This window comes from Phyllobates terribilis, unplaced genomic scaffold (assembly GCF_046119375.1).
Source record: "Phyllobates terribilis strain yellow unplaced genomic scaffold, ASM4611937v1 Scaffold_1268__1_contigs__length_339053, whole genome shotgun sequence".
Classification (NCBI taxonomy): Eukaryota; Metazoa; Chordata; class Amphibia; order Anura; family Dendrobatidae; genus Phyllobates; species Phyllobates terribilis.
Genome location: NW_027364028.1, coordinates 184,997 through 212,268, shown reverse-complemented (window position 1 = coordinate 212,268; position 27,272 = coordinate 184,997). Strand labels below are relative to the sequence as shown.

Here is a 27,272-nt window from a genome sequence, read left to right as displayed (position 1 = left end):
TTTAAGCGCAGCAGAGTAACCAGCGCACATACCTGTTAGCTCAGGTGAGTTTAAAAGGCTGCTGTTGATAACAAGGGCATTTGCTAAATAGATGGTGTGTGTGCAACAATATACTGAAAGGTCAATTATATTGTGCAGCTTATCTCACCACCTGTAGTTATTTAGGTGAAAGCTCCAAAATGCTTGCCTAATATGTCTGTTTATCCAAAAGGAAGTAAAAAGGGAGAGCTAGAAAGATAGCATTGCATCACATTACATGGCAATGCAATGCACAGTTGCTGAAGTTGAACCAAAATGAGCTTGTAATCTGGCTTCTGCAACTTTGAACATGAAAAATCCAATGAGGAGAAGAAAAGCAAAGCCAAAGAGTCCATCCCAAAATCCAACAAACAAGCAAAATGAACAAAAAACATTGAATTCAATTCTTTCTGATTTTAGAAACTGCATTAAAGAAGGGGTGCACCGGTCCTGGAGATACTGCAATACCAGGTCAATGCGTGGAGTGGACAGAGCAAGCTCTTTTTCCATCTCCCTGTTCTAAAAATCCATTTAATATATGGTCCCCAGATAGGGGACGTATCAGATATTAAACTGATAAGAACAGATACTACACTTGATCTTAGCCAAAAGGCCGAGAAGCGATAACCAGAATTGGTTTCAAACTACGGAGCCACCCAAGGATCCTGAAAAGTCCATTTGTGGAGATGAGCTCCTGGACTCCCGTTAAGAAGACATGTTGTCAACCTCTAGATCCCTTACATGCCTGCACTTTTCGGCTTGCTGCTGCTGCAATCCACGCGTTTTAGATCTGCATAACTCCACCTCTTTAAACACAGCACCTTCACCCCCTGCTGTTCCCACCCGCCTCAACACCGTTGGAAGGGAGGAGAACCAATTAAGGCGGGGGGTGGGGTGGAACGAGCAGCTGTCTACCCTTAGCAGGAGGGCTCCTGATTACATACCTCTCCTGCTGCTGCTGCTGCTGGCTGTCCAGCAGCAGACTGAAGGTGGCTGCTGCTGTGCACAGGTATATAAAGGCTCAGAGCCTATTATGACACGCGCAGCCAGCGTTCCATTGCCACATTCCATCTACTGCAGGCAGGATACCTGGCTGGCTGAATGTCGCTGAGAAGCTCACAGAGACCGCCATAAGCAACAGTTTAACAGAATGCCACAGACTAATCAACCAAACTTTTTGGGTTGGGTTCTCTTTTATAGTCTGCAGGCATTAAATGAAAGAAGTCAGTGTTCCAGCAGAAGGAGACAACGTTTCAGAAAAGGCATTGTAGCAAACCAAAAAAGAAATTTTAAGCGCAGCAGAGTAACCAGCGCACATACCTGTTAGCTCAGGTGAGTTTAAAAGGCTGCTGTTGATAACAAGGGCATTTGCTAAATAGATGGTGTGTGTGCAACAATATACTGAAAGGTCAATTATATTGTGCAGCTTATCTCACCACCTGTAGTTATTTAGGTGAAAGCTCCAAAATGCTTGCCTAATATGTCTGTTTATCCAAAAGGAAGTAAAAAGGGAGAGCTAGAAAGATAGCATTGCATCACATTACATGGCAATGCAATGCACAGTTGCTGAAGTTGAACCAAAATGAGCTTGTAATCTGGCTTCTGCAACTTTGAACATGAAAAATCCAATGAGGAGAAGAAAAGCAAAGCCAAAGAGTCCATCCCAAAATCCAACAAACAAGCAAAATGAACAAAAAACATTGAATTCAATTCTTTCTGATTTTAGAAACTGCATTAAAGAAGGGGTGCACCGGTCCTGGAGATACTGCAATACCAGGTCAATGCGTGGAGTGGACAGAGCAAGCTCTTTTTCCATCTCCCTGTTCTAAAAATCCATTTAATATATGGTCCCCAGATAGGGGACGTATCAGATATTAAACTGATAAGAACAGATACTACACTTGATCTTAGCCAAAAGGCCGAGAAGCGATAACCAGAATTGGTTTCAAACTACGGAGCCACCCAAGGATCCTGAAAAGTCCATTTGTGGAGATGAGCTCCTGGACTCCCGTTAAGAAGACATGTTGTCAACCTCTAGATCCCTTACATGCCTGCACTTTTCGGCTTGCTGCTGCTGCAATCCACGCGTTTTAGATCTGCATAACTCCACCTCTTTAAACACAGCACCTTCACCCCCTGCTGTTCCCACCCGCCTCAACACCGTTGGAAGGGAGGAGAACCAATTAAGGCGGGGGGTGGGGTGGAACGAGCAGCTGTCTACCCTTAGCAGGAGGGCTCCTGATTACATACCTCTCCTGCTGCTGCTGCTGCTGGCTGTCCAGCAGCAGACTGAAGGTGGCTGCTGCTGTGCACAGGTATATAAAGGCTCAGAGCCTATTATGACACGCGCAGCCAGCGTTCCATTGCCACATTCCATCTACTGCAGGCAGGATACCTGGCTGGCTGAATGTCGCTGAGAAGCTCACAGAGACCGCCATAAGCAACAGTTTAACAGAATGCCACAGACTAATCAACCAAACTTTTTGGGTTGGGTTCTCTTTTATAGTCTGCAGGCATTAAATGAAAGAAGTCAGTGTTCCAGCAGAAGGAGACAACGTTTCAGAAAAGGCATTGTAGCAAACCAAAAAAGAAATTTTAAGCGCAGCAGAGTAACCAGCGCACATACCTGTTAGCTCAGGTGAGTTTAAAAGGCTGCTGTTGATAACAAGGGCATTTGCTAAATAGATGGTGTGTGTGCAACAATATACTGAAAGGTCAATTATATTGTGCAGCTTATCTCACCACCTGTAGTTATTTAGGTGAAAGCTCCAAAATGCTTGCCTAATATGTCTGTTTATCCAAAAGGAAGTAAAAAGGGAGAGCTAGAAAGATAGCATTGCATCACATTACATGGCAATGCAATGCACAGTTGCTGAAGTTGAACCAAAATGAGCTTGTAATCTGGCTTCTGCAACTTTGAACATGAAAAATCCAATGAGGAGAAGAAAAGCAAAGCCAAAGAGTCCATCCCAAAATCCGACAAACAAGCAAAATGAACAAAAAACATTGAATTCAATTCTTTCTGATTTTAGAAACTGCATTAAAGAAGGGGTGCACCGGTCCTGGAGATACTGCAATACCAGGTCAATGCGTGGAGTGGACAGAGCAAGCTCTTTTTCCATCTCCCTGTTCTAAAAATCCATTTAATATATGGTCCCCAGATAGGGGACGTATCAGATATTAAACTGATAAGAACAGATTTTTTTTTTTTTTTTTTTAAAACCTATTCAGGTTAAAATTAAAGTCCACTCCACAGTCCTCTTCTCCCCAAAGGGAGACAAGACGTGGACTCCAACTTAAATCATCATCAGGTTTTGGTACTTTTAATGTCAGAAAAAAAAATTACAAAAATACAACAATACTTACAAAGAAAGAAATGTTTCAGAACCTGAATGGATACCAAAAAAATAAAAATTAAATTATAACTGTATTAACAACAGTAATAACATCAAGTAAAATACTTGTAACCGTTATCAAAAGCATGAACCCCAACCCAACTCAGAACCTTAAGGGACAAATCTTCAACCCTTGATGCTGAAAAAACTTGTTTCGATACACCATCTGGTATTCTATATTTCACACAAAAAACATTTTTATCTCTTATTAGTTCTTTCCTAACATTCTCTATAAGATAGTCCAAACGTTTCTCATCATACAACTTACGGTACAACCGGTTAAAATATTCTGCATTCTTTATAAACATAGGTTGTTGAAAAACAACTATATTTTCTTCCATTGCCACCTCCACTTCCTGTTCCTTTCTCTTTTCTTGCTTTTTAACCTTACCACGGCCAGTTCCCTGACTTACACCTCCCATTTCACTCTCTACCCTATCCCCCCAATCTACTCTTGTTTTCTCCATCTCCCTCTGCACTCCTACAGGTTTGCTTTCTTTTCCCTTTACCACCAACACCTTTTCTACACTTTCCTCCTTTCTCTCTACCAAAACCTTTTTAACCACTACCTCCTTCTCTTTATTTCTTTTCCTCTTTGGGCAATTCTTAAAAACATGCGTATCTTCCTGACACAAGTTGCACTTCCTCCGATCTTTACAATCCTTTGACTCATGATCACCTTTTTTGCAAAAACCACATACACCACCCGAACAATTTTCCTTTCCATGCCCGTATTGACGACAAACTCGACAAAAAGTGGGTATACCACTGAAAAAAATATCACCATTTATATTACCCAACTTAAACCTAGCTGGGGGAAGCAACACAGTCCCCTGCTCATCTTCTTTGAAACGGACCAAAAATTTCCACTTCGAAGTCCAAAAACCAAATTCATTATAAATCTTCCCTTTTGGTGTTACTGACAAACAAAAAAACTCCAAAAATGTAAGAACATCCTCTTCGTCCACCAATGGAGAGTACATTTTAACAATGATCCATTTATCTCTAACGGGGAAGTGTGGCATTACACTTATCCCCTCCATTCTTTTATCCTGGCTTGCAGTCATTTTCCTTAGATATCCTTCAAAAAAAACTTTGTCAACAAAAACTATATCATAAACACCCCTCCTGGGGTAGTCCATTATCGCCAACACTTCTTCTGTCTTCAAACCAAAAAGATCCACAAGAACTTGACTCATCACATACCTAAAATCCTTTTGATCTCGAAAGTTCTCCTGAACAACCAAACGAATAGAATTCTGCACCTTAGCGAATTCAAGCACATTATCTTCCTCTCCTTCATGTGATGCTGCAGACATCTTCTTCACAAACAGGTTCTCCTCTTCTCAATAGAAACCTTCAACACCGAAGTGCCAGGTAGATGATCGCCTCCCGTTGCCCGGGGACTAATCCGACTCCCTAATAGCAGCAGGGAGGTGAAGCCCTGCTGAAAAACAGAGCGATCCCCCCAGGCCAAGGAGCCGGGTACCCCGAGCACCTCTCAGCCAAGACCAAGGCAGCAGCCGCTAGATCACTGCACTTGATCTTAGCCAAAAGGCCGAGAAGCGATAACCAGAATTGGTTTCAAACTACGGAGCCACCCAAGGATCCTGAAAAGTCCATTTGTGGAGATGAGCTCCTGGACTCCCGTTAAGAAGACATGTTGTCAACCTCTAGATCCCTTACATGCCTGCACTTTTCGGCTTGCTGCTGCTGCAATCCACGCGTTTTAGATCTGCATAACTCCACCTCTTTAAACACAGCACCTTCACCCCCTGCTGTTCCCACCCGCCTCAACACCGTTGGAAGGGAGGAGAACCAATTAAGGCGGGGGTGGGGTGGAACGAGCAGCTGTCTACCCTTAGCAGGAGGGCTCCTGATTACATACCTCTCCTGCTGCTGCTGCTGCTGGCTGTCCAGCAGCAGACTGAAGGTGGCTGCTGCTGTGCACAGGTATATAAAGGCTCAGAGCCTATTATGACACGCGCAGCCAGCGTTCCATTGCCACATTCCATCTACTGCAGGCAGGATACCTGGCTGGCTGAATGTCGCTGAGAAGCTCACAGAGACCGCCATAAGCAACAGTTTAACAGAATGCCACAGACTAATCAACCAAACTTTTTGGGTTGGGTTCTCTTTTATAGTCTGCAGGCATTAAATGAAAGAAGTCAGTGTTCCAGCAGAAGGAGACAACGTTTCAGAAAAGGCATTGTAGCAAACCAAAAAAGAAATTTTAAGCGCAGCAGAGTAACCAGCGCACATACCTGTTAGCTCAGGTGAGTTTAAAAGGCTGCTGTTGATAACAAGGGCATTTGCTAAATAGATGGTGTGTGTGCAACAATATACTGAAAGGTCAATTATATTGTGCAGCTTATCTCACCACCTGTAGTTATTTAGGTGAAAGCTCCAAAATGCTTGCCTAATATGTCTGTTTATCCAAAAGGAAGTAAAAAGGGAGAGCTAGAAAGATAGCATTGCATCACATTACATGGCAATGCAATGCACAGTTGCTGAAGTTGAACCAAAATGAGCTTGTAATCTGGCTTCTGCAACTTTGAACATGAAAAATCCAATGAGGAGAAGAAAAGCAAAGCCAAAGAGTCCATCCCAAAATCCGACAAACAAGCAAAATGAACAAAAAACATTGAATTCAATTCTTTCTGATTTTAGAAACTGCATTAAAGAAGGGGTGCACCGGTCCTGGAGATACTGCAATACCAGGTCAATGCGTGGAGTGGACAGAGCAAGCTCTTTTTCCATCTCCCTGTTCTAAAAATCCATTTAATATATGGTCCCCAGATAGGGGACGTATCAGATATTAAACTGATAAGAACAGATACTACACTTGATCTTAGCCAAAAGGCCGAGAAGCGATAACCAGAATTGGTTTCAAACTACGGAGCCACCCAAGGATCCTGAAAAGTCCATTTGTGGAGATGAGCTCCTGGACTCCCGTTAAGAAGACATGTTGTCAACCTCTAGATCCCTTACATGCCTGCACTTTTCGGCTTGCTGCTGCTGCAATCCACGCGTTTTAGATCTGCATAACTCCACCTCTTTAAACACAGCACCTTCACCCCCTGCTGTTCCCACCCGCCTCAACACCGTTGGAAGGGAGGAGAACCAATTAAGGCGGGGGGTGGGGTGGAACGAGCAGCTGTCTACCCTTAGCAGGAGGGCTCCTGATTACATACCTCTCCTGCTGCTGCTGCTGCTGGCTGTCCAGCAGCAGACTGAAGGTGGCTGCTGCTGTGCACAGGTATATAAAGGCTCAGAGCCTATTATGACACGCGCAGCCAGCGTTCCATTGCCACATTCCATCTACTGCAGGCAGGATACCTGGCTGGCTGAATGTCGCTGAGAAGCTCACAGAGACCGCCATAAGCAACAGTTTAACAGAATGCCACAGACTAATCAACCAAACTTTTTGGGTTGGGTTCTCTTTTATAGTCTGCAGGCATTAAATGAAAGAAGTCAGTGTTCCAGCAGAAGGAGACAACGTTTCAGAAAAGGCATTGTAGCAAACCAAAAAAGAAATTTTAAGCGCAGCAGAGTAACCAGCGCACATACCTGTTAGCTCAGGTGAGTTTAAAAGGCTGCTGTTGATAACAAGGGCATTTGCTAAATAGATGGTGTGTGTGCAACAATATACTGAAAGGTCAATTATATTGTGCAGCTTATCTCACCACCTGTAGTTATTTAGGTGAAAGCTCCAAAATGCTTGCCTAATATGTCTGTTTATCCAAAAGGAAGTAAAAAGGGAGAGCTAGAAAGATAGCATTGCATCACATTACATGGCAATGCAATGCACAGTTGCTGAAGTTGAACCAAAATGAGCTTGTAATCTGGCTTCTGCAACTTTGAACATGAAAAATCCAATGAGGAGAAGAAAAGCAAAGCCAAAGAGTCCATCCCAAAATCCGACAAACAAGCAAAATGAACAAAAAACATTGAATTCAATTCTTTCTGATTTTAGAAACTGCATTAAAGAAGGGGTGCACCGGTCCTGGAGATACTGCAATACCAGGTCAATGCGTGGAGTGGACAGAGCAAGCTCTTTTTCCATCTCCCTGTTCTAAAAATCCATTTAATATATGGTCCCCAGATAGGGGACGTATCAGATATTAAACTGATAAGAACAGATACTACACTTGATCTTAGCCAAAAGGCCGAGAAGCGATAACCAGAATTGGTTTCAAACTACGGAGCCACCCAAGGATCCTGAAAAGTCCATTTGTGGAGATGAGCTCCTGGACTCCCGTTAAGAAGACATGTTGTCAACCTCTAGATCCCTTACATGCCTGCACTTTTCGGCTTGCTGCTGCTGCAATCCACGCGTTTTAGATCTGCATAACTCCACCTCTTTAAACACAGCACCTTCACCCCCTGCTGTTCCCACCCGCCTCAACACCGTTGGAAGGGAGGAGAACCAATTAAGGCGGGGGGTGGGGTGGAACGAGCAGCTGTCTACCCTTAGCAGGAGGGCTCCTGATTACATACCTCTCCTGCTGCTGCTGCTGCTGGCTGTCCAGCAGCAGACTGAAGGTGGCTGCTGCTGTGCACAGGTATATAAAGGCTCAGAGCCTATTATGACACGCGCAGCCAGCGTTCCATTGCCACATTCCATCTACTGCAGGCAGGATACCTGGCTGGCTGAATATCGCTGAGAAGCTCACAGAGACCGCCATAAGCAACAGTTTAACAGAATGCCACAGACTAATCAACCAAACTTTTTGGGTTGGGTTCTCTTTTATAGTCTGCAGGCATTAAATGAAAGAAGTCAGTGTTCCAGCAGAAGGAGACAACGTTTCAGAAAAGGCATTGTAGCAAACCAAAAAAGAAATTTTAAGCGCAGCAGAGTAACCAGCGCACATACCTGTTAGCTCAGGTGAGTTTAAAAGGCTGCTGTTGATAACAAGGGCATTTGCTAAATAGATGGTGTGTGTGCAACAATATACTGAAAGGTCAATTATATTGTGCAGCTTATCTCACCACCAGTAGTTATTTAGGTGAAAGCTCCAAAATGCTTGCCTAATATGTCTGTTTATCCAAAAGGAAGTAAAAAGGGAGAGCTAGAAAGATAGCATTGCATCACATTACATGGCAATGCAATGCACAGTTGCTGAAGTTGAACCAAAATGAGCTTGTAATCTGGCTTCTGCAACTTTGAACATGAAAAATCCAATGAGGAGAAGAAAAGCAAAGCCAAAGAGTCCATCCCAAAATCCGACAAACAAGCAAAATGAACAAAAAACATTGAATTCAATTCTTTCTGATTTTAGAAACTGCATTAAAGAAGGGGTGCACCGGTCCTGGAGATACTGCAATACCAGGTCAATGCGTGGAGTGGACAGAGCAAGCTCTTTTTCCATCTCCCTGTTCTAAAAATCCATTTAATATATGGTCCCCAGATAGGGGACGTATCAGATATTAAACTGATAAGAACAGATACTACACTTGATCTTAGCCAAAAGGCCGAGAAGCGATAACCAGAATTGGTTTCAAACTACGGAGCCACCCAAGGATCCTGAAAAGTCCATTTGTGGAGATGAGCTCCTGGACTCCCGTTAAGAAGACATGTTGTCAACCTCTAGATCCCTTACATGCCTGCACTTTTCGGCTTGCTGCTGCTGCAATCCACGCGTTTTAGATCTGCATAACTCCACCTCTTTAAACACAGCACCTTCACCCCCTGCTGTTCCCACCCGCCTCAACACCGTTGGAAGGGAGGAGAACCAATTAAGGCGGGGGGTGGGGTGGAACGAGCAGCTGTCTACCCTTAGCAGGAGGGCTCCTGATTACATACCTCTCCTGCTGCTGCTGCTGCTGGCTGTCCAGCAGCAGACTGAAGGTGGCTGCTGCTGTGCACAGGTATATAAAGGCTCAGAGCCTATTATGACACGCGCAGCCAGCGTTCCATTGCCACATTCCATCTACTGCAGGCAGGATACCTGGCTGGCTGAATGTCGCTGAGAAGCTCACAGAGACCGCCATAAGCAACAGTTTAACAGAATGCCACAGACTAATCAACCAAACTTTTTGGGTTGGGTTCTCTTTTATAGTCTGCAGGCATTAAATGAAAGAAGTCAGTGTTCCAGCAGAAGGAGACAACGTTTCAGAAAAGGCATTGTAGCAAACCAAAAAAGAAATTTTAAGCGCAGCAGAGTAACCAGCGCACATACCTGTTAGCTCAGGTGAGTTTAAAAGGCTGCTGTTGATAACAAGGGCATTTGCTAAATAGATGGTGTGTGTGCAACAATATACTGAAAGGTCAATTATATTGTGCAGCTTATCTCACCACCTGTAGTTATTTAGGTGAAAGCTCCAAAATGCTTGCCTAATATGTCTGTTTATCCAAAAGGAAGTAAAAAGGGAGAGCTAGAAAGATAGCATTGCATCACATTACATGGCAATGCAATGCACAGTTGCTGAAGTTGAACCAAAATGAGCTTGTAATCTGGCTTCTGCAACTTTGAACATGAAAAATCCAATGAGGAGAAGAAAAGCAAAGCCAAAGAGTCCATCCCAAAATCCGACAAACAAGCAAAATGAACAAAAAACATTGAATTCAATTCTTTCTGATTTTAGAAACTGCATTAAAGAAGGGGTGCACCGGTCCTGGAGATACTGCAATACCAGGTCAATGCGTGGAGTGGACAGAGCAAGCTCTTTTTCCATCTCCCTGTTCTAAAAATCCATTTAATATATGGTCCCCAGATAGGGGACGTATCAGATATTAAACTGATAAGAACAGATACTACACTTGATCTTAGCCAAAAGGCCGAGAAGCGATAACCAGAATTGGTTTCAAACTACGGAGCCACCCAAGGATCCTGAAAAGTCCATTTGTGGAGATGAGCTCCTGGACTCCCGTTAAGAAGACATGTTGTCAACCTCTAGATCCCTTACATGCCTGCACTTTTCGGCTTGCTGCTGCTGCAATCCACGCGTTTTAGATCTGCATAACTCCACCTCTTTAAACACAGCACCTTCACCCCCTGCTGTTCCCACCCGCCTCAACACCGTTGGAAGGGAGGAGAACCAATTAAGGCGGGGGGTGGGGTGGAACGAGCAGCTGTCTATCTACCCTTAGCAGGAGGGCTCCTGATTACATACCTCTCCTGCTGCTGCTGCTGCTGGCTGTCCAGCAGCAGACTGAAGGTGGCTGCTGCTGTGCACAGGTATATAAAGGCTCAGAGCCTATTATGACACGCGCAGCCAGCGTTCCATTGCCACATTCCATCTACTGCAGGCAGGATACCTGGCTGGCTGAATGTCGCTGAGAAGCTCACAGAGACCGCCATAAGCAACAGTTTAACAGAATGCCACAGACTAATCAACCAAACTTTTTGGGTTGGGTTCTCTTTTATAGTCTGCAGGCATTAAATGAAAGAAGTCAGTGTTCCAGCAGAAGGAGACAACGTTTCAGAAAAGGCATTGTAGCAAACCAAAAAAGAAATTTTAAGCGCAGCAGAGTAACCAGCGCACATACCTGTTAGCTCAGGTGAGTTTAAAAGGCTGCTGTTGATAACAAGGGCATTTGCTAAATAGATGGTGTGTGTGCAACAATATACTGAAAGGTCAATTATATTGTGCAGCTTATCTCACCACCTGTAGTTATTTAGGTGAAAGCTCCAAAATGCTTGCCTAATATGTCTGTTTATCCAAAAGGAAGTAAAAAGGGAGAGCTAGAAAGATAGCATTGCATCACATTACATGGCAATGCAATGCACAGTTGCTGAAGTTGAACCAAAATGAGCTTGTAATCTGGCTTCTGCAACTTTGAACATGAAAAATCCAATGAGGAGAAGAAAAGCAAAGCCAAAGAGTCCATCCCAAAATCCGACAAACAAGCAAAATGAACAAAAAACATTGAATTCAATTCTTTCTGATTTTAGAAACTGCATTAAAGAAGGGGTGCACCGGTCCTGGAGATACTGCAATACCAGGTCAATGCGTGGAGTGGACAGAGCAAGCTCTTTTTCCATCTCCCTGTTCTAAAAATCCATTTAATATATGGTCCCCAGATAGGGGACGTATCAGATATTAAACTGATAAGAACAGATACTACACTTGATCTTAGCCAAAAGGCCGAGAAGCGATAACCAGAATTGGTTTCAAACTACGGAGCCACCCAAGGATCCTGAAAAGTCCATTTGTGGAGATGAGCTCCTGGACTCCCGTTAAGAAGACATGTTGTCAACCTCTAGATCCCTTACATGCCTGCACTTTTCGGCTTGCTGCTGCTGCAATCCACGCGTTTTAGATCTGCATAACTCCACCTCTTTAAACACAGCACCTTCACCCCCTGCTGTTCCCACCCGCCTCAACACCGTTGGAAGGGAGGAGAACCAATTAAGGCGGGGGGTGGGGTGGAACGAGCAGCTGTCTACCCTTAGCAGGAGGGCTCCTGATTACATACCTCTCCTGCTGCTGCTGCTGCTGGCTGTCCAGCAGCAGACTGAAGGTGGCTGCTGCTGTGCACAGGTATATAAAGGCTCAGAGCCTATTATGACACGCGCAGCCAGCGTTCCATTGCCACATTCCATCTACTGCAGGCAGGATACCTGGCTGGCTGAATGTCGCTGAGAAGCTCACAGAGATCGCCATAAGCAACAGTTTAACAGAATGCCGCAGACTAATCAACCAAACTTTTTGGATTGGGTTCTCTTTTATAGTCTGCAGGCATTAAATGAAAGAAGTCAGTGTTCCAGCAGAAGGAGACAACGTTTCAGAAAAGGCATTGTAGCAAACCAAAAAAGAAATTTTAAGCGCAGCAGAGTAACCAGCGCACATACCTGTTAGCTCAGGTGAGTTTAAAAGGCTGCTGTTGATAACAAGGGCATTTGCTAAATAGATGGTGTGTGTGCAACAATATACTGAAAGGTCAATTATATTGTGCAGCTTATCTCACCACCTGTAGTTATTTAGGTGAAAGCTCCAAAATGCTTGCCTAATATGTCTGTTTATCCAAAAGGAAGTAAAAAGGGAGAGCTAGAAAGATAGCATTGCATCACATTACATGGCAATGCAATGCACAGTTGCTGAAGTTGAACCAAAATGAGCTTGTAATCTGGCTTCTGCAACTTTGAACATGAAAAATCCAATGAGGAGAAGAAAAGCAAAGCCAAAGAGTCCATCCCAAAATCCGACAAACAAGCAAAATGAACAAAAAACATTGAATTCAATTCTTTCTGATTTTAGAAACTGCATTAAAGAAGGGGTGCACCGGTCCTGGAGATAATGCAATACCAGGTCAATGCGTGGAGTGGACAGAGCAAGCTCTTTTTCCATCTCCCTGTTCTAAAAATCCATTTAATATATGGTCCCCAGATAGGGGACGTATCAGATATTAAACTGATAAGAACAGATACTACACTTGATCTTAGCCAAAAGGCCGAGAAGCGATAACCAGAATTGGTTTCAAACTACGGAGCCACCCAAGGATCCTGAAAAGTCCATTTGTGGAGATGAGCTCCTGGACTCCCGTTAAGAAGACATGTTGTCAACCTCTAGATCCCTTACATGCCTGCACTTTTCGGCTTGCTGCTGCTGCAATCCACGCGTTTTAGATCTGCATAACTCCACCTCTTTAAACACAGCACCTTCACCCCCTGCTGTTCCCACCCGCCTCAACACCGTTGGAAGGGAGGAGAACCAATTAAGGCGGGGGGTGGGGTGGAACGAGCAGCTGTCTACCCTTAGCAGGAGGGCTCCTGATTACATACCTCTCCTGCTGCTGCTGCTGCTGGCTGTCCAGCAGCAGACTGAAGGTGGCTGCTGCTGTGCACAGGTATATAAAGGCTCAGAGCCTATTATGACACGCGCAGCCAGCGTTCCATTGCCACATTCCATCTACTGCAGGCAGGATACCTGGCTGGCTGAATGTCGCTGAGAAGCTCACAGAGACCGCCATAAGCAACAGTTTAACAGAATGCCACAGACTAATCAACCAAACTTTTTGGGTTGGGTTCTCTTTTATAGTCTGCAGGCATTAAATGAAAGAAGTCAGTGTTCCAGCAGAAGGAGACAACGTTTCAGAAAAGGCATTGTAGCAAACCAAAAAAGAAATTTTAAGCGCAGCAGAGTAACCAGCGCACATACCTGTTAGCTCAGGTGAGTTTAAAAGGCTGCTGTTGATAACAAGGGCATTTGCTAAATAGATGGTGTGTGTGCAACAATATACTGAAAGGTCAATTATATTGTGCAGCTTATCTCACCACCTGTAGTTATTTAGGTGAAAGCTCCAAAATGCTTGCCTAATATGTCTGTTTATCCAAAAGGAAGTAAAAAGGGAGAGCTAGAAAGATAGCATTGCATCACATTACATGGCAATGCAATGCACAGTTGCTGAAGTTGAACCAAAATGAGCTTGTAATCTGGCTTCTGCAACTTTGAACATGAAAAATCCAATGAGGAGAAGAAAAGCAAAGCCAAAGAGTCCATCCCAAAATCCGACAAACAAGCAAAATGAACAAAAAACATTGAATTCAATTCTTTCTGATTTTAGAAACTGCATTAAAGAAGGGGTGCACCGGTCCTGGAGATACTGCAATACCAGGTCAATGCGTGGAGTGGACAGAGCAAGCTCTTTTTCCATCTCCCTGTTCTAAAAATCCATTTAATATATGGTCCCCAGATAGGGGACGTATCAGATATTAAACTGATAAGAACAGATACTACACTTGATCTTAGCCAAAAGGCCGAGAAGCGATAACCAGAATTGGTTTCAAACTACGGAGCCACCCAAGGATCCTGAAAAGTCCATTTGTGGAGATGAGCTCCTGGACTCCCGTTAAGAAGACATGTTGTCAACCTCTAGATCCCTTACATGCCTGCACTTTTCGGCTTGCTGCTGCTGCAATCCACGCGTTTTAGATCTGCATAACTCCACCTCTTTAAACACAGCACCTTCACCCCCTGCTGTTCCCACCCGCCTCAACACCGTTGGAAGGGAGGAGAACCAATTAAGGCGGGGGGTGGGGTGGAACGAGCAGCTGTCTACCCTTAGCAGGAGGGCTCCTGATTACATACCTCTCCTGCTGCTGCTGCTGCTGGCTGTCCAGCAGCAGACTGAAGGTGGCTGCTGCTGTGCACAGGTATATAAAGGCTCAGAGCCTATTATGACACGCGCAGCCAGCGTTCCATTGCCACATTCCATCTACTGCAGGCAGGATACCTGGCTGGCTGAATGTCGCTGAGAAGCTCACAGAGACCGCCATAAGCAACAGTTTAACAGAATGCCACAGACTAATCAACCAAACTTTTTGGGTTGGGTTCTCTTTTATAGTCTGCAGACATTAAATGAAAGAAGTCAGTGTTCCAGCAGAAGGAGACAACGTTTCAGAAAAGGCATTGTAGCAAACCAAAAAAGAAATTTTAAGCGCAGCAGAGTAACCAGCGCACATACCTGTTAGCTCAGGTGAGTTTAAAAGGCTGCTGTTGATAACAAGGGCATTTGCTAAATAGATGGTGTGTGTGCAACAATATACTGAAAGGTCAATTATATTGTGCAGCTTATCTCACCACCTGTAGTTATTTAGGTGAAAGCTCCAAAATGCTTGCCTAATATGTCTGTTTATCCAAAAGGAAGTAAAAAGGGAGAGCTAGAAAGATAGCATTGCATCACATTACATGGCAATGCAATGCACAGTTGCTGAAGTTGAACCAAAATGAGCTTGTAATCTGGCTTCTGCAACTTTGAACATGAAAAATCCAATGAGGAGAAGAAAAGCAAAGCCAAAGAGTCCATCCCAAATCCGACAAACAAGCAAAATGAACAAAAAACATTGAATTCAATTCTTTCTGATTTTAGAAACTGCATTAAAGAAGGGGTGCACCGGTCCTGGAGATACTGCAATACCAGGTCAATGCGTGGAGTGGACAGAGCAAGCTCTTTTTCCATCTCCCTGTTCTAAAAATCCATTTAATATATGGTCCCCAGATAGGGGACGTATCAGATATTAAACTGATAAGAACAGATACTACACTTGATCTTAGCCAAAAGGCCGAGAAGCGATAACCAGAATTGGTTTCAAACTACGGAGCCACCCAAGGATCCTGAAAAGTCCATTTGTGGAGATGAGCTCCTGGACTCCCGTTAAGAAGACATGTTGTCAACCTCTAGATCCCTTACATGCCTGCACTTTTCGGCTTGCTGCTGCTGCAATCCACGCGTTTTAGATCTGCATAACTCCACCTCTTTAAACACAGCACCTTCACCCCCTGCTGTTCCCACCCGCCTCAACACCGTTGGAAGGGAGGAGAACCAATTAAGGCGGGGGGTGGGGTGGAACGAGCAGCTGTCTACCCTTAGCAGGAGGGCTCCTGATTACATACCTCTCCTGCTGCTGCTGCTGCTGGCTGTCCAGCAGCAGACTGAAGGTGGCTGCTGCTGTGCACAGGTATATAAAGGCTCAGAGCCTATTATGACACGCGCAGCCAGCGTTCCATTGCCACATTCCATCTACTGCAGGCAGGATACCTGGCTGGCTGAATGTCGCTGAGAAGCTCACAGAGACCGCCATAAGCAACAGTTTAACAGAATGCCACAGACTAATCAACCAAACTTTTTGGGTTGGGTTCTCTTTTATAGTCTGCAGGCATTAAATGAAAGAAGTCAGTGTTCCAGCAGAAGGAGACAACGTTTCAGAAAAGGCATTGTAGCAAACCAAAAAAGAAATTTTAAGCGCAGCAGAGTAACCAGCGCACATACCTGTTAGCTCAGGTGAGTTTAAAAGGCTGCTGTTGATAACAAGGGCATTTGCTAAATAGATGGTGTGTGTGCAACAATATACTGAAAGGTCAATTATATTGTGCAGCTTATCTCACCACCTGTAGTTATTTAGGTGAAAGCTCCAAAGTGCTTGCCTAATATGTCTGTTTATCCAAAAGGAAGTAAAAAGGGAGAGCTAGAAAGATAGCATTGCATCACATTACATGGCAATGCAATGCACAGTTGCTGAAGTTGAACCAAAATGAGCTTGTAATCTGGCTTCTGCAACTTTGAACATGAAAAATCCAATGAGGAGAAGAAAAGCAAAGCCAAAGAGTCCATCCCAAAATCCGACAAACAAGCAAAATGAACAAAAAACATTGAATTCAATTCTTTCTGATTTTAGAAACTGCATTAAAGAAGGGGTGCACCGGTCCTGGAGATACTGCAATACCAGGTCAATGAGTGGAGTGGACAGAGCAAGCTCTTTTTCCATCTCCCTGTTCTAAAAATCCATTTAATATATGGTCCCCAGATAGGGGACGTATCAGATATTAAACTGATAAGAACAGATACTACACTTGATCTTAGCCAAAAGGCCGAGAAGCGATAACCAGAATTGGTTTCAAACTACGGAGCCACCCAAGGATCCTGAAAAGTCCATTTGTGGAGATGAGCTCCTGGACTCCCGTTAAGAAGACATGTTGTCAACCTCTAGATCCCTTACATGCCTGCACTTTTCGGCTTGCTGCTGCTGCAATCCACGCGTTTTAGATCTGCATAACTCCACCTCTTTAAACACAGCACCTTCACCCCCTGCTGTTCCCACCCGCCTCAACACCGTTGGAAGGGAGGAGAACCAATTAAGGCGGGGGGTGGGGTGGAACGAGCAGCTGTCTACCCTTAGCAGGAGGGCTCCTGATTACATACCTCTCCTGCTGCTGCTGCTGGCTGTCCAGCAGCAGACTGAAGGTGGCTGCTGCTGTGCACAGGTATATAAAGGCTCAGAGCCTATTATGACACGCGCAGCCAGCGTTCCATTGCCACATTCCATCTACTGCAGGCAGGATACCTGGCTGGCTGAATGTCGCTGAGAAGCTCACAGAGACCGCCATAAGCAACAGTTTAACAGAATGCCACAGACTAATCAACCAAACTTTTTGGGTTGGGTTCTCTTTTATAGTCTGCAGGCATTAAATGAAAGAAGTCAGTGTTCCAGCAGAAGGAGACAACGTTTCAGAAAAGGCATTGTAGCAAACCAAAAAAGAAATTTTAAGCGCAGCAGAGTAACCAGCGCACATACCTGTTAGCTCAGGTGAGTTTAAAAGGCTGCTGTTGATAACAAGGGCATTTGCTAAATAGATGGTGTGTGTGCAACAATATACTGAAAGGTCAATTATATTGTGCAGCTTATCTCACCACCTGTAGTTATTTAGGTGAAAGCTCCAAAATGCTTGCCTAATATGTCTGTTTATCCAAAAGGAAGTAAAAAGGGAGAGCTAGAAAGATAGCATTGCATCACATTACATGGCAATGCAATGCACAGTTGCTGAAGTTGAACCAAAATCTGCTTGTAATCTGGCTTCTGCAACTTTGAACATGAAAAATCCAATGAGGAGAAGAAAAGCAAAGCCAAAGAGTCCATCCCAAAATCCGACAAACAAGCAAAATGAACAAAAAACATTGAATTCAATTCTTTCTGATTTTAGAAACTGCATTAAAGAAGGGGTGCACCGGTCCTGGAGATACTGCAATACCAGGTCAATGAGTGGAGTGGACAGAGCAAGCTCTTTTTCCATCTCCCTGTTCTAAAAATCCATTTAATATATGGTCCCCAGATAGGGGACGTATCAGATATTAAACTGATAAGAACAGATACTACACTTGATCTTAGCCAAAAGGCCGAGAAGCGATAACCAGAATTGGTTTCAAACTACGGAGCCACCCAAGGATCCTGAAAAGTCCATTTGTGGAGATGAGCTCCTGGACTCCCGTTAAGAAGACATGTTGTCAACCTCTAGATCCCTTACATGCCTGCACTTTTCGGCTTGCTGCTGCTGCAATCCACGCGTTTTAGATCTGCATAACTCCACCTCTTTAAACACAGCACCTTCACCCCCTGCTGTTCCCACCCGCCTCAACACCGTTGGAAGGGAGGAGAACCAATTAAGGCGGGGGGTGGGGTGGAACGAGCAGCTGTCTACCCTTAGCAGGAGGGCTCCTGATTACATACCTCTCCTGCTGCTGCTGCTGCTGGCTGTCCAGCAGCAGACTGAAGGTGGCTGCTGCTGTGCACAGGTATATAAAGGCTCAGAGCCTATTATGACACGCGCAGCCAGCGTTCCATTGCCACATTCCATCTACTGCAGGCAGGATACCTGGCTGGCTGAATGTCGCTGAGAAGCTCACAGAGACCGCCATAAGCAACAGTTTAACAGAATGCCACAGACTAATCAACCAAACTTTTTGGGTTGGGTTCTCTTTTATAGTCTGCAGGCATTAAATGAAAGAAGTCAGTGTTCCAGCAGAAGGAGACAACGTTTCAGAAAAGGCATTGTAGCAAACCAAAAAAGAAATTTTAAGCGCAGTAGAGTAACCAGCGCACATACCTGTTAGCTCAGGTTAGTTTAAAAGGCTGCTGTTGATAACAAGGGCATTTGCTAAATAGATGGTGTGTGTGCAACAATATACTGAAAGGTCAATTATATTGTGCAGCTTATCTCACCACCTGTAGTTATTTAGGTGAAAGCTCCAAAATGCTTGCCTAATATGTCTGTTTATCCAAAAGGAAGTAAAAAGGGAGAGCTAGAAAGATAGCATTGCATCACATTACATGGCAATGCAATGCACAGTTGCTGAAGTTGAACCAAAATGAGCTTGTAATCTGGCTTCTGCAACTTTGAACATGAAAAATCCAATGAGGAGAAGAAAAGCAAAGCCAAAGAGTCCATCCCAAAATCCGACAAACAAGCAAAATGAACAAAAAACATTGAATTCAATTCTTTCTGATTTTAGAAACTGCATTAAAGAAGGGGTGCACCGGTCCTGGAGATACTGCAATACCAGGTCAATGCGTGGAGTGGACAGAGCAAGCTCTTTTTCCATCTCCCTGTTCTAAAAATCCATTTAATATATGGTCCCCAGATAGGGGACGTATCAGATATTAAACTGATAAGAACAGATACTACACTTGATCTTAGCCAAAAGGCCGAGAAGCGATAACCAGAATTGGTTTCAAACTACAGAGCCACCCAAGGATCCTGAAAAGTCCATTTGTGGAGATGAGCTCCTGGACTCCCGTTAAGAAGACATGTTGTCAACCTCTAGATCCCTTACATGCCTGCACTTTTCGGCTTGCTGCTGCTGCAATCCACGCGTTTTAGATCTGCATAACTCCACCTCTTTAAACACAGCACCTTCACCCCCTGCTGTTCCCACCCGCCTCAACACCGTTGGAAGGGAGGAGAACCAATTAAGGCGGGGGGTGGGGTGGAACGAGCAGCTGTCTACCCTTAGCAGGAGGGCTCCTGATTACATACCTCTCCTGCTGCTGCTGCTGCTGGCTGTCCAGCAGCAGACTGAAGGTGGCTGCTGCTGTGCACAGGTATATAAAGGCTCAGAGCCTATTATGACACGCGCAGCCAGCGTTCCATTGCCACATTCCATCTACTGCAGGCAGGATACCTGGCTGGCTGAATGTCGCTGAGAAGCTCACAGAGACCGCCATAAGCAACAGTTTAACAGAATGCCACAGACTAATCAACCAAACTTTTTGGGTTGGGTTCTCTTTTATAGTCTGCAGGCATTAAATGAAAGAAGTCAGTGTTCCAGCAGAAGGAGACAACGTTTCAGAAAAGGCATTGTAGCAAACCAAAAAAGAAATTTTAAGCGCAGCAGAGTAACCAGCGCACATACCTGTTAGCTCAGGTGAGTTTAAAAGGCTGCTGTTGATAACAAGGGCATTTGCTAAATAGATGGTGTGTGTGCAACAATATACTGAAAGGTCAATTATATTGTGCAGCTTATCTCACCACCTGTAGTTATTTAGGTGAAAGCTCCAAAATGCTTGCCTAATATGTCTGTTTATCCAAAAGGAAGTAAAAAGGGAGAGCTAGAAAGATAGCATTGCATCACATTACATGGCAATGCAATGCACAGTTGCTGAAGTTGAACCAAAATGAGCTTGTAATCTGGCTTCTGCAACTTTGAACATGAAAAATCCAATGAGGAGAAGAAAAGCAAAGCCAAAGAGTCCATCCCAAAATCCGACAAACAAGCAAAATGAACAAAAAACATTGAATTCAATTCTTTCTGATTTTAGAAACTGCATTAAAGAAGGGGTGCACCGGTCCTGGAGATACTGCAATACCAGGTCAATGCGTGGAGTGGACAGAGCAAGCTCTTTTTCCATCTCCCTGTTCTAAAAATCCATTTAATATATGGTCCCCAGATAGGGGACGTATCAGATATTAAACTGATAAGAACAGATACTACACTTGATCTTAGCCAAAAGGCCGAGAAGCGATAACCAGAATTGGTTTCAAACTACGGAGCCACCCAAGGATCCTGAAAAGTCCATTTGTGGAGATGAGCTCCTGGACTCCCGTTAAGAAGACATGTTGTCAACCTCTAGATCCCTTACATGCCTGCACTTTTCGGCTTGCTGCTGCTGCAATCCACGCGTTTTAGATCTGCATAACTCCACCTCTTTAAACACAGCACCTTCACCCCCTGCTGTTCCCACCCGCCTCAACACCGTTGGAAGGGAGGAGAACCAATTAAGGCGGGGGGTGGGGTGGAACGAGCAGCTGTCTACCCTTAGCAGGAGGGCTCCTGATTACATACCTCTCCTGCTGCTGCTGCTGCTGGCTGTCCAGCAGCAGACTGAAGGTGGCTGCTGCTGTGCACAGGTATATAAAGGCTCAGAGCCTATTATGACACGCGCAGCCAGCGTTCCATTGCCACATTCCATCTACTGCAGGCAGGATACCTGGCTGGCTGAATGTCGCTGAGAAGCTCACAGAGACCGCCATAAGCAACAGTTTAACAGAATGCCACAGACTAATCAACCAAACTTTTTGGGTTGGGTTCTCTTTTATAGTCTGCAGGCATTAAATGAAAGAAGTCAGTGTTCCAGCAGAAGGAGACAACGTTTCAGAAAAGGCATTGTAGCAAACCAAAAAAGAAATTTTAAGCGCAGCAGAGTAACCAGCGCACATACCTGTTAGCTCAGGTGAGTTTAAAAGGCTGCTGTTGATAACAAGGGCATTTGCTAAATAGATGGTGTTTGTGCAACAATATACTGAAAGGTCAATTATATTGTGCAGCTTATCTCACCACCTGTAGTTATTTAGGTGAAAGCTCCAAAATGCTTGCCTAATATGTCTGTTTATCCAAAAGGAAGTAAAAAGGGAGAGCTAGAAAGATAGCATTGCATCACATTACATGGCAATGCAATGCACAGTTGCTGAAGTTGAACCAAAATGAGCTTGTAATCTGGCTTCTGCAACTTTGAACATGAAAAATCCAATGAGGAGAAGAAAAGCAAAGCCAAAGAGTCCATCCCAAAATCCGACAAACAAGCAAAATGAACAAAAAACATTGAATTCAATTCTTTCTGATTTTAGAAACTGCATTAAAGAAGGAGTGCACCGGTCCTGGAGATACTGCAATACCAGGTCAATACGTGGAGTGGACAGAGCAAGCTCTTTTTCCATCTCCCTGTTCTAAAAATCCATTTAATATATGGTCCCCAGATAGGGGACGTATCAGATATTAAACTGATAAGAACAGATACTACACTTGATCTTAGCCAAAAGGCCGAGAAGCGATAACCAGAATTGGTTTCAAACTACGGAGCCACCCAAGGATCCTGAAAAGTCCATTTGTGGAGATGAGCTCCTGGACTCCTGTTAAGAAGACATGTTGTCAACCTCTAGATCCCTTACATGCCTGCACTTTTCGGCTTGCTGCTGCTGCAATCCACGCGTTTTAGATCTGCATAACTCCACCTCTTTAAACACAGCACCTTCACCCCCTGCTGTTCCCACCCGCCTCAACACCGTTGGAAGGGAGGAGAACCAATTAAGGCGGGGGGTGGGGTGGAACGAGCAGCTGTCTACCCTTAGCAGGAGGGCTCCTGATTACATACCTCTCCTGCTGCTGCTGCTGCTGGCTGTCCAGCAGCAGACTGAAGGTGGCTGCTGCTGTGCACAGGTATATAAAGGCTCAGAGCCTATTTTGACAAGCGCAGCCAGCGTTCCATTGCCACATTCCATCTACTGCAGGCAGGATACCTGGCTGGCTGAATGTCGCTGAGAAGCTCACAGAGACCGCCATAAGCAACAGTTTAACAGAATGCCACAGACTAATCAACCAAACTTTTGGGTTGGGTTCTCTTTTATAGTCTGCAGGTATTAAATGAAAGAAGTCAGTGTTCCAGCAGAAGGAGACAACGTTTCAGAAAAGGCATTGTAGCAAACCAAAAAAGAAATTTTAAGCGCAGCAGAGTAACCAGCGCACATACCTGTTAGCTCAGGTGAGTTTAAAAGGCTGCTGTTGATAACAAGGGCATTTGCTAAATAGATGGTGTGTGTGCAACAATATACTGAAAGGTCAATTATATTGTGCAGCTTATCTCACCACCTGTAGTTATTTAGGTGAAAGCTCCAAAATGCTTGCCTAATATGTCTGTTTATCCAAAAGGAAGTAAAAAGGGAGAGCTAGAAAGATAGCATTGCATCACATTACATGGCAATGCAATGCACAGTTGCTGAAGTTGAACCAAAATGAGCTTGTAATCTGGCTTCTGCAACTTTGAACATGAAAAATCCAATGAGGAGAAGAAAAGCAAAGCCAAAGAGTCCATCCCAAAATCCGACAAACAAGCAAAATGAACAAAAAACATTGAATTCAATTCTTTCTGATTTTAGAAACTGCATTAAAGAAGGGGTGCACCGGTCCTGGAGATACTGCAATACCAGGTCAATGCGTGGAGTGGACAGAGCAAGCTCTTTTTCCATCTCCCTGTTCTAAAAATCCATTTAATTTATGGTCCCCAGATAGGGGACGTATCAGATATTAAACTGATAAGAACAGATACTACACTTGATCTTAGCCAAAAGGCCGAGAAGCGATAACCAGAATTGGTTTCAAACTACGGAGCCACCCAAGGATCCTGAAAAGTCCATTTGTGGAGATGAGCTCCTGGACTCCCGTTAAGAAGACATGTTGTCAACCTCTAGATCCCTTACATGCCTGCACTTTTCGGCTTGCTGCTGCTGCAATCCACGCGTTTTAGATCTGCATAACTCCACCTCTTTAAACACAGCACCTTCACCCCCTGCTGTTCCCACCCGCCTCAACACCGTTGGAAGGGAGGAGAACCAATTAAGGCGGGGGGTGGGGTGGAACGAGCAGCTGTCTACCCTTAGCAGGAGGGCTCCTGATTACATACCTCTCCTGCTGCTGCTGCTGCTGGCTGTCCAGCAGCAGACTGAAGGTGGCTGCTGCTGTGCACAGGTATATAAAGGCTCAGAGCCTATTTTGACAAGCGCAGCCAGCGTTCCATTGCCACATTCCATCTACTGCAGGCAGGATACCTGGCTGGCTGAATGTCGCTGAGAAGCTCACAGAGACCGCCATAAGCAACAGTTTAACAGAATGCCACAGACTAATCAACCAAACTTTTTGGGTTGGGTTCTCTTTTATAGTCTGCAGGCATTAAATGAAAGAAGTCAGTGTTCCAGCAGAAGGAGACAACGTTTCAGAAAAGGCATTGTAGCAAACCAAAAAAGAAATTTTAAGCGCAGCAGAGTAACCAGCGCACATACCTGTTAGCTCAGGTGAGTTTAAAAGGCTGCTGTTGATAACAAGGGCATTTGCTAAATAGATGGTGTGTGTGCAACAATATACTGAAAGGTCAATTATATTGTGCAGCTTATCTCACCACCTGTAGTTATTTAGGTGAAAGCTCCAAAATGCTTGCCTAATATGTCTGTTTATCCAAAAGGAAGTAAAAAGGGAGAGCTAGAAAGATAGCATTGCATCACATTACATGGCAATGCAATGCACAGTTGCTGAAGTTGAACCAAAATGAGCTTGTAATCTGGCTTCTGCAACTTTGAACATGAAAAATCCAATGAGGAGAAGAAAAGCAAAGCCAAAGAGTCCATCCCAAAATCCGACAAACAAGCAAAATGAACAAAAAACATTGAATTCAATTCTTTCTGATTTTAGAAACTGCATTAAAGAAGGGGTGCACCGGTCCTGGAGATACTGCAATACCAGGTCAATGCGTGGAGTGGACAGAGCAAGCTCTTTTTCCATCTCCCTGTTCTAAAAATCCATTTAATATATGGTCCCCAGATAGGGGACGTATCAGATATTAAACTGATAAGAACAGATACTACACTTGATCTTAGCCAAAAGGCCGAGAAGCGATAACCAGAATTGGTTTCAAACTACGGAGCCACCCAAGGATCCTGAAAAGTCCATTTGTGGAGATGAGCTCCTGGACTCCCGTTAAGAAGACATGTTGTCAACCTCTAGATCCCTTACATGCCTGCACTTTTCGGCTTGCTGCTGCTGCAATCCACGCGTTTTAGATCTGCATAACTCCACCTCTTTAAACACAGCACCTTCACCCCCTGCTGTTCCCACCCGCCTCAACACCGTTGGAAGGGAGGAGAACCAATTAAGGCGGGGGGTGGGGTGGAACGAGCAGCTGTCTACCCTTAGCAGGAGGGCTCCTGATTACATACCTCTCCTGCTGCTGCTGCTGCTGCTGGCTGTCCAGCAGCAGACTGAAGGTGGCTGCTGCTGTGCACAGGTATATAAAGGCTCAGAGCCTATTTTGACAAGCGCAGCCAGCGTTCCATTGCCACATTCCATCTACTGCAGGCAGGATACCTGGCTGGCTGAATGTCGCTGAGAAGCTCACAGAGACCGCCATAAGCAACAGTTTAACAGAATGCCACAGACTAATCAACCAAACTTTTTGGGTTGAGTTCTCTTTTATAGTCTGCAGGCATTAAATGAAAGAAGTCAGTGTTCCAGCAGAAGGAGACAACGTTTCAGAAAAGGCATTGTAGCAAACCAAAAAAGAAATTTTAAGCGCAGCAGAGTAACTAGCGCACATACCTGTTAGCTCAGGTGAGTTTAAAAGGCTGCTGTTGATAACAAGGGCATTTGCTAAATAGATGGTGTGTGTGCAACAATATACTGAAAGGTCAATTATATTGTGCAGCTTATCTCACCACCTGTAGTTATTTAGGTGAAAGCTCCAAAATGCTTGCCTAATATGTCTGTTTATCCAAAAGGAAGTAAAAAGGGAGAGCTAGAAAGATAGCATTGCATCACATTACATGGCAATGCAATGCACAGTTGCTGAAGTTGAACCAAAATGAGCTTGTAATCTGGCTTCTGCAACTTTGAACATGAAAAATCCAATGAGGAGAAGAAAAGCAAAGCCAAAGAGTCCATCCCAAAATCCGACAAACAAGCAAAATGAACAAAAAACATTGAATTCAATTCTTTCTGATTTTAGAAACTGCATTAAAGAAGGGGTGCACCGGTCCTGGAGATACTGCAATACCAGGTCAATGCGTGGAGTGGACAGAGCAAGCTCTTTTTCCATCTCCCTGTTCTAAAAATCCATTTAATATATGGTCCCCAGATAGGGGACGTATCAGATATTAAACTGATAAGAACAGATACTACACTTGATCTTAGCCAAAAGGCCGAGAAGCGATAACCAGAATTGGTTTCAAACTACGGAGCCACCCAAGGATCCTGAAAAGTCCATTTGTGGAGATGAGCTCCTGGACTCCCGTTAAGAAGACATGTTGTCAACCTCTAGATCCCTTACATGCCTGCACTTTTCGGCTTGCTGCTGCTGCAATCCACGCGTTTTAGATCTGCATAACTCCACCTCTTTAAACACAGCACCTTCACCCCCTGCTGTTTCCACCCGCCTCAACACCGTTGGAAGGGAGGAGAACCAATTAAGGCGGGGGGTGGGGTGGAACGAGCAGCTGTCTACCCTTAGCAGGAGGGCTCCTGATTACATACCTCTCCTGCTGCTGCTGCTGCTGGCTGTCCAGCAGCAGACTGAAGGTGGCTGCTGCTGTGCACAGGTATATAAAGGCTCAGAGCCTATTATGACACGCGCAGCCAGCGTTCCATTGCCACATTCCATCTACTGCAGGCAGGATACCTGGCTGGCTGAATGTCGCTGAGAAGCTCACAGAGACCGCCATAAGCAACAGTTTAACAGAATGCCACAGACTAATCAACCAAACTTTTTGGGTTGGGTTCTCTTTTATAGTCTGCAGGCATTAAATGAAAGAAGTCAGTGTTCCAGCAGAAGGAGACAACGTTTCAGAAAAGGCATTGTAGCAAACCAAAAAAGAAATTTTAAGCGCAGCAGAGTAACCAGCGCACATACCTGTTAGCTCAGGTGAGTTTAAAAGGCTGCTGTTGATAACAAGGGCATTTGCTAAATAGATGGTGTGTGTGCAACAATATACTGAAAGGTCAATTATATTGTGCAGCTTATCTCACCACCTGTAGTTATTTAGGTGAAAGCTCCAAAATGCTTGCCTAATATGTCTGTTTATCCAAAAGGAAGTAAAAAGGGAGAGCTAGAAAGATAGCATTGCATCACATTACATGGCAATGCAATGCACAGTTGCTGAAGTTGAACCAAAATGAGCTTGTAATCTGGCTTCTGCAACTTTGAACATGAAAAATCCAATGAGGAGAAGAAAAGCAAAGCCAAAGAGTCCATCCCAAAATCCGACAAACAAGCAAAATGAACAAAAAACATTGAATTCAATTCTTTCTGATTTTAGAAACTGCATTAAAGAAGGGGTGCACCGGTCCTGGAGATACTGCAATACCAGGTCAATGCGTGGAGTGGACAGAGCAAGCTCTTTTTCCATCTCCCTGTTCTAAAAATCCATTTAATATATGGTCCCCAGATAGGGGACGTATCAGATATTAAACTGATAAGAACAGATACTACACTTGATCTTAGCCAAAAGGCCGAGAAGCGATAACCAGAATTGGTTTCAAACTACGGAGCCACCCAAGGATCCTGAAAAGTCCATTTGTGGAGATGAGCTCCTGGACTCCCGTTAAGA

General features: G+C 44.4%; 19 non-coding genes and 1 pseudogene across 19 annotated transcripts; all 20 read right to left on the bottom strand.

The window, feature by feature from the left end:
• Positions 1-452: 452 nt before the first annotated feature.
• Positions 453-643, bottom strand: LOC141243632 (U2 spliceosomal RNA). Its single transcript, XR_012307689.1, has one exon. It is a non-coding gene; the product is annotated as a U2 spliceosomal RNA (small nuclear RNA).
• A 1,115-nt stretch (positions 644-1,758) lies between these two features.
• LOC141243631 (U2 spliceosomal RNA) lies at positions 1,759-1,949 on the bottom strand. Its single transcript, XR_012307688.1, has one exon. It is a non-coding gene; the product is annotated as a U2 spliceosomal RNA (small nuclear RNA).
• A 1,115-nt stretch (positions 1,950-3,064) lies between these two features.
• Positions 3,065-3,245, bottom strand: LOC141243736 (U2 spliceosomal RNA; annotated as a pseudogene).
• Positions 3,246-6,097: 2,852 nt separating this feature from the next.
• Positions 6,098-6,288, bottom strand: LOC141243629 (U2 spliceosomal RNA). The gene has a single exon (XR_012307687.1). It is a non-coding gene; the product is annotated as a U2 spliceosomal RNA (small nuclear RNA).
• A 1,115-nt stretch (positions 6,289-7,403) lies between these two features.
• On the bottom strand, positions 7,404-7,594 carry LOC141243628 (U2 spliceosomal RNA). Its single transcript, XR_012307686.1, has one exon. It is a non-coding gene; the product is annotated as a U2 spliceosomal RNA (small nuclear RNA).
• A 1,115-nt stretch (positions 7,595-8,709) lies between these two features.
• Positions 8,710-8,900, bottom strand: LOC141243627 (U2 spliceosomal RNA). The gene has a single exon (XR_012307685.1). It is a non-coding gene; the product is annotated as a U2 spliceosomal RNA (small nuclear RNA).
• A 1,115-nt stretch (positions 8,901-10,015) lies between these two features.
• Positions 10,016-10,206, bottom strand: LOC141243626 (U2 spliceosomal RNA). Its single transcript, XR_012307684.1, has one exon. It is a non-coding gene; the product is annotated as a U2 spliceosomal RNA (small nuclear RNA).
• Positions 10,207-11,325: 1,119 nt separating this feature from the next.
• On the bottom strand, positions 11,326-11,516 carry LOC141243625 (U2 spliceosomal RNA). The gene has a single exon (XR_012307683.1). It is a non-coding gene; the product is annotated as a U2 spliceosomal RNA (small nuclear RNA).
• Positions 11,517-12,631: 1,115 nt separating this feature from the next.
• Positions 12,632-12,822, bottom strand: LOC141243794 (U2 spliceosomal RNA). Its single transcript, XR_012307816.1, has one exon. It is a non-coding gene; the product is annotated as a U2 spliceosomal RNA (small nuclear RNA).
• Positions 12,823-13,937: 1,115 nt separating this feature from the next.
• LOC141243623 (U2 spliceosomal RNA) lies at positions 13,938-14,128 on the bottom strand. The gene has a single exon (XR_012307681.1). It is a non-coding gene; the product is annotated as a U2 spliceosomal RNA (small nuclear RNA).
• Positions 14,129-15,242: 1,114 nt separating this feature from the next.
• On the bottom strand, positions 15,243-15,433 carry LOC141243622 (U2 spliceosomal RNA). The gene has a single exon (XR_012307680.1). It is a non-coding gene; the product is annotated as a U2 spliceosomal RNA (small nuclear RNA).
• A 1,115-nt stretch (positions 15,434-16,548) lies between these two features.
• LOC141243705 (U2 spliceosomal RNA) lies at positions 16,549-16,739 on the bottom strand. The gene has a single exon (XR_012307758.1). It is a non-coding gene; the product is annotated as a U2 spliceosomal RNA (small nuclear RNA).
• Positions 16,740-17,851: 1,112 nt separating this feature from the next.
• LOC141243704 (U2 spliceosomal RNA) lies at positions 17,852-18,042 on the bottom strand. Its single transcript, XR_012307757.1, has one exon. It is a non-coding gene; the product is annotated as a U2 spliceosomal RNA (small nuclear RNA).
• A 1,115-nt stretch (positions 18,043-19,157) lies between these two features.
• On the bottom strand, positions 19,158-19,348 carry LOC141243621 (U2 spliceosomal RNA). The gene has a single exon (XR_012307679.1). It is a non-coding gene; the product is annotated as a U2 spliceosomal RNA (small nuclear RNA).
• A 1,115-nt stretch (positions 19,349-20,463) lies between these two features.
• Positions 20,464-20,654, bottom strand: LOC141243620 (U2 spliceosomal RNA). Its single transcript, XR_012307678.1, has one exon. It is a non-coding gene; the product is annotated as a U2 spliceosomal RNA (small nuclear RNA).
• Positions 20,655-21,769: 1,115 nt separating this feature from the next.
• Positions 21,770-21,960, bottom strand: LOC141243699 (U2 spliceosomal RNA). The gene has a single exon (XR_012307752.1). It is a non-coding gene; the product is annotated as a U2 spliceosomal RNA (small nuclear RNA).
• A 1,114-nt stretch (positions 21,961-23,074) lies between these two features.
• LOC141243692 (U2 spliceosomal RNA) lies at positions 23,075-23,265 on the bottom strand. Its single transcript, XR_012307746.1, has one exon. It is a non-coding gene; the product is annotated as a U2 spliceosomal RNA (small nuclear RNA).
• Positions 23,266-24,380: 1,115 nt separating this feature from the next.
• On the bottom strand, positions 24,381-24,571 carry LOC141243619 (U2 spliceosomal RNA). Its single transcript, XR_012307677.1, has one exon. It is a non-coding gene; the product is annotated as a U2 spliceosomal RNA (small nuclear RNA).
• Positions 24,572-25,689: 1,118 nt separating this feature from the next.
• On the bottom strand, positions 25,690-25,880 carry LOC141243618 (U2 spliceosomal RNA). The gene has a single exon (XR_012307676.1). It is a non-coding gene; the product is annotated as a U2 spliceosomal RNA (small nuclear RNA).
• Positions 25,881-26,995: 1,115 nt separating this feature from the next.
• On the bottom strand, positions 26,996-27,186 carry LOC141243617 (U2 spliceosomal RNA). Its single transcript, XR_012307675.1, has one exon. It is a non-coding gene; the product is annotated as a U2 spliceosomal RNA (small nuclear RNA).
• Positions 27,187-27,272: the final 86 nt, after the last annotated feature.